Source organism: Hypanus sabinus, chromosome 15 (genome assembly GCF_030144855.1).
Source record: "Hypanus sabinus isolate sHypSab1 chromosome 15, sHypSab1.hap1, whole genome shotgun sequence".
In the NCBI taxonomy this organism is placed as follows: domain Eukaryota; kingdom Metazoa; phylum Chordata; class Chondrichthyes; order Myliobatiformes; family Dasyatidae; genus Hypanus; species Hypanus sabinus.
In genome coordinates, this window is record NC_082720.1 from 55,542,398 (window position 1) to 55,548,435 (window position 6,038).

Below are 6,038 nucleotides of genomic sequence, written 5' to 3' on the forward strand. Positions count from 1 at the left end.
ATATGCCTTCTCAACCACTCTATCAAATTGCACGACAGATTTGTGCGACTGACAGATGTGGACCCCAAGATCCGACTGATCCTCCACACTGCTAAGAATTATGTGTTTAGCCCTGTATTCTGCCTTCAAATTTGATCTTCCGAGCAGGGGAGATTCTGCGGCTGCTGGAAATCATGCTGAATGCATACAAAATACTGCAGTGTTGGAGTGTTGGATGTGCAGAGTTCTTCCAGCACGTTGTGGGTGTTCCTCAAGGTTTGAAATTAAGAGTTTAGCAGTTAGTGTGATGGCATTGCAGTTCGGGACGTTGGAGTTCGGAGATTAATTCTGACGCCGTCTGCACATCCTCCCTGAGAACACATAGGTTTCTGCAGGATGCTTCAGCCCAAAGGTGCACTGCCTGGTAGGTCAATTGGTCATTGTAAATTGTCCTGTGATTAGTCTCAGGTTAAATAGGTGGGTTGCTGGCCAGAGCAGTTCATTGGGTTAGAAGGGCCATTTCCAAGCTGTACCTCAAAATCAAAAAAATACATAAATCTCTTGGGTACAATGACAAAATGTCTTAGTGCAGTAAGCAATAGTGGAGACTATTATCTAAATGGAAGAAAACTTAAACTTCAGAGTTGCAGAGGGATTTATGAGTCCTCAGGCGAGACTCCTAGAAAGTTAATTTACAGCTTGAGTCTGTGGTAAAGAAGGCAAATGCAATGTTGACATTAATTTCAAGGGGAATAGAATATAAAAACAAGGAGATAATGCTGAGCTTTTATAAGACTGGCTGCACTTGGAGTATTGTCAGCAGTTTTGGGCCCAAAACCTCAGAAAAGATGTGTTGTCATTGGAGGTCCATGAGGATGATTCTGGGAATGTAAGGGTTTACATATGAGGAGTGTTTGGCACCTTTGGGCCTGCATGCACTGGAATTTAGGAGAATGTGAGATGTGGGGTGGGGGGATTTCATTGAAACGTACTGAATGTTGAAAGGACTAGATAGGGTGTACATGGAGAGGATGGTTTCTATGGTTTTAAACAAGAGGGCACAGCCTCAAACCTGAGGGGTGACCTTTTAGAATGGAGGTAAGGAGGAGTTTTTTTATCCAGAGATTAAGTGAATCTGTGGAATGTTCTGTCGTAGTTTGCAGTGGAGGCCAAGTTCGTGGGTATATTTAAGGTGGAAGTTGATAGTTTCCTGATTGGTCAGGGCATCATAGGACATGGCAAGAAGGCACTGTATGGGGTTGAATGAGATCTGGGATCAGTCATGATGGAATGGAGGAGCAGACTCGATGGGCTGAATGGCTTAATTCTGCTCCTATGTCTTAAGGTCCTATGGCTTGTATATTTTGCAACTCATTGTATATCGTTGTATATTATTATTCCCTAAAAGCTGAATGGTTGTGAATGAAAATCAGAAATCCAGCAGAACATTGTGGGCTGAAGGGTCTGTTCCTGTTTTGTACGTTTCGATGTTCTAGATGTTGGAAATCTGAGGCAGACTCTCCAGTTCAGGCTGTATCTGGCAAAAGGAGAATCAATATCAGTGTTTCAATCTGAGACCCATCAGTTTGAAGTTCAAGTGCAAATTTAAGATTAATTATCATTCAACCATATATGGATATCTGTGAATACAGACAAATGGAACAGCCAAGATACAAAATACAATACCAACAATTATACACAGCACAAGACACATATAGCATATATCAGACAGCAGTAAAATAGCCACACAAATACATACATCATGGCCCAGGTCCCTGAGGGTCGTGTCCTGTAGATTGATGGTGTATGGACGTTGTTGGCAGGAGGAAGCCTGCAGCAGTCCGCAAACGATTGCAATCCAGCTTGTCTTTCACCAAGCAAACACCAACAGGGTGAGCCAGCCCCCAAACCAGCACAAACTCCAGCCCTCTCCCACACTGCTTTCAGCCTCTCTCCACTCAGCGGCTGCAATAGGTGAACCCATGGCAAGAGGACCTAGTCCATACTACAACCGAGGCCACGCATCTCCCCTACCATTGGTCTCGTGAATGAACCAGTGAACCAGACTTGCAGTATTCTAAATACCAACGTCTAACAGAGTCTTGTATTCACAAGAAAATTGATTAGATTGACAAGATTAAGATTAAAGATGAACTTAATTGGTCACATGTACATCGAAACATTGAAACATGCAGTGAAATGTGTCATTTGCATCAATAGAAGCTGAGGATTGTGCTGGGCAGCACTCAAGTGTTGCCATGATCCTAGTGTCAACATAGTTGTGGTGAACGACATATACCTGTCTGGACATGCCCCCCCCCGCTGACTGCTCCTGTGGCTCCTCCCACAGACCCCGGTATAAAGACGATTGGAGGCACTGCTCCTCCCTCAGTCTCCAGGATGTTGTGTGATGGTCTCTTGCTGCTGACGGTGCTTTCTTCCAGCTAATAAAAGCCTACCCTGACTCACGTCTCCGAGAGTTATTGATGGTGCATCAATAGTATGCCCACACACACTAACAGTTACTAACCCGAAATGTCTTTGGACTGTGGGAGGAGACCGGAGCAACCGAAGGAAACCCACGTGGTCATAGGGAGAACGTACAAACTCCTTACAGACAGCAGCAGGAATTGAACACTGATCAACTGAACAGGGACGCAAGCCTATGATCAGCTCCATTTCTCACTGATCTCTCTCATTAGAGCATGGAGGCTGAAATCAATGAGTAGAGCAAACGGAGAGCGGCTGTTCAGTGCCGTCTGCCTGTGAGTGACGGTTTCTCTCTCACTCTCACTTGCTGGTCCTGGGGAAGGTGCCTGTGTTGACCAGTCTCTCTCTCCCTCTCACTTGATGGTGCTGGAGTCTTGGGTCTTGGGTAAGGTTTAATCAATCTGGCTTGTGGATTGGCTCTGTCGTTCATGTTATGTGTTTCCTATTGCTCTTTTCTTTGTAGTTGATTGGCGTGATTTTGTTTGGAGTGGACTGACTCTGCGGCTTGAAGTCAATGAACAAATGCAGCTGTAAATCGAACCAAACTGAGCTGAAACTGAACACTTCATTGACTTTGTGGCTTGACATTTTATATTCTGTATTTTTTTGCCATTTGAGTGATCTGTTCTTTTTTTGCACATTGAATGTTTGATGTTTTTCTTTAAAGGGCTTCCAGCGTTTTCTTGGTTTCGTGGCTGTTTGTGGAAAGATGACACTTAGGGTTGTATACAGTAGACATACTTTCATAATCAATGTACTTTGAATCTTGAACCTTTGAAAATGATTGATATTCTGGATTTCTTGCAGAGCAAAAAAAAATAAGATAAAGGACACAATAATAATAAAAACACAATAGATATAAATCTGTAAGATAGCTTATATACATAGATTGAGTGTATGTCCATAAAGTGATGCTAGGCACAGGAGTGTCTCTACATAAGGTGACTCTGACAGTGATGCAGCTTGTTAGAATGCTCTCTATAGCACGACAGAGTCAGAATATGGTTTATTATCACTGTCTGATATGACATGAAATTTGTGGTTCTGCAACAGCAGTACAGTGCGATGACATAAAACAAAATAAACAAGCAGTGCAAAAAGAATGGTATAATGAGGTAGTGTTCATTGGTTTGTGGGCCACTCAGAAATCTGATGGCAGAGGGGAAGAAGCTGTTTCTGAATTGCTGTGTGTCTCTCTTCAGGCTCGTGTACCTTCTCCCCGATGATACTAACAAGACGAGAGAATGTAGTGGATGGCAAGGGTCCTTAGTGATGGATACCACCTTCTTGAGGCCCTGCCTATTGAAGATATCTTTGATGGAGGCAGTTGAGTCTGCAACCATTTGCAGTCTCTTTCAATCCTGCGCATCGGAGCCTTCATACCAGAATGCGATGCAACCAGACAGAATGTTCTCCACCGTCCACCTATGGAAATTCACAAGAGTTTGGTGACATACTGAGTTCCTTCTAACTCCTAATGAAGTGGACCTGCTGGCATGTCTAGATGTGTCAGGACTTACCTTCCTCATTCTGCTCTCTGAAAACTTATCCAAAACTTTGCTGTCTATTCTAAATTTCACCGTGCTTTGAGCAGTCAACACCCGGGTGCATGCCTATGTACAACAGTTTCCAGATATGCAACATTTGATTTAAAAAATTCTCACTCTAGTTTTCAAATCCATCCAGGATATCACCTCTCTTTTCCTATGATTTCCTTCAGTAATCCTCTTCAGTTGCCGAAAAATCCTCTAACTTTGGTCCCTGCTCATCTTCAGAACTAATTGTTCCACCATTAGTTATTATGCCTCCTTCTTTCAAACTCAGGAATTCTCTCCCTGAACCTTCACTGACTTTAAGATTCCCCTTACCTACCTCTCTGACCTAGATTTTGGTCCCTTATGCTAATCGTTTGTAAGAGGAATCAGTGCTGACCTGTAAATCGCATTGGGATTCTTCCAGTCTTAAGGCATTAGATGAATAGGATTTGTTTTACTTGTTGACAAGCAAAAGAGGGGAATTTGAAATTTGCTCCTTTCCTGGTGTTATTCGCCACAGAGAAAATGGGTGCTGTCAAAATAAGTGTAATGAACAATCACTACCCAGGCATCACGTAATAATGTGTTTTTGGTTCCTGGTGACTCCTTTTTTATTGCTATTTTGTGCAATTTTGATCGGGGTAGACTAGCTCTGTGATCTGCAGTCAGTGAACGACACAACACTAAATTGAACTGAGATGAACTAAACATTCCTAGACTACTTCAATAACACTGTGGTTTGATGTTTTATATTCTGTGTTTTTCACTTTTTTAGCCACTTGCATGATTTGTTCTTTTTTTTTGTGCGTTGGGTGTTTGATGTTTCTTTGCACAGTTTCCAAGGTGTCCCTCTGTTTCATGGCTGTCTGTGGGAAGATGCATCTCAGTGCTGAATACTGTATATACACTTTTGTAATAAATGTACTTTGAGTCTTTGAATCAGTGACTTTTCCACAAGCTCAAACACTCCTGAGTCTAGCATCACTGTATGGACATACAGTCCATCAATGTATATAAGCTATCTTATGTATTTATAAGAAATGCACAAGGCTAATAACAGGGCCCAGGGGAGTCTCATTTGAAGTGAATACATAGGAAGTGTTCTAAAAGGTCACAGCAAGTTATGGTGTCTCATTCTCTGTGAATGTATGCATATATGTGTCTCTGTTTTACCTTTGCTTGGGTCAGAGTGTGCTTTGTGCATTATTGAGTGGTTCACATCTGTGTCTGTGTGTGTTTAAGTGTATGTATATGCACACGCAGATGCGTGCTTTCATTTTTGTGGCTTGTGTACTCAAAAAACTTTACTTACCCCAAGCAGTAAAGTTGATCAGAACCTCCACCCACTAATCCACCCCCCACACCCCCAACCACCACTACTTTAACATTTTCTGTCAGTCACCTTATGTACAGACACTCCTGTGCCTAGACTCACTTTATCAGTATTCAATTAATCTATGTATACAAGCTATCCCATGTATTTATTATTATTACGTTTAAAAAAAAATTGTGTTCTTTATATTATTGTATTTTTTGTGCTGCATCAGATTCAAAGTAACAATTATTTCATTCTTCTTTACACTTGTGCACTGGAAATAATATTAAGCAACCTTGAATCTAAAATCTTGAATCTTGAATCTTGAATCAGTAAGTCCTCTCTTGTCCTTCTACTGAATGCCATGTTGATAATTATGGCCAGTTGCCTCATCAGCCAATGATGGCTAAACCTCTTCCCCGTTTGGGTCAAGCAAGATAATGGAGGTTCAGGAAAAATGTAACTATATGATCAAAGGATGGCCTGGGCAGCTTCTGTGCAGCTTCTTTCGGTCCTGTGCAGTAGCCCCTCCATACCAGACAGTGATGCAGCCTGTCAGAATGCTCTCCATGGTACAACTATAGAAGTTTTTCAGTGTATTTGTTGACATGCCAAATCTCTTCAGACTCCTAATAAAGTATAGCCGCTGTCCTGCCTTCTTTATGACTACATCGATATGTTGGGACCAGGTTAGCTCCTCGGAGATCTTTGACACCGAG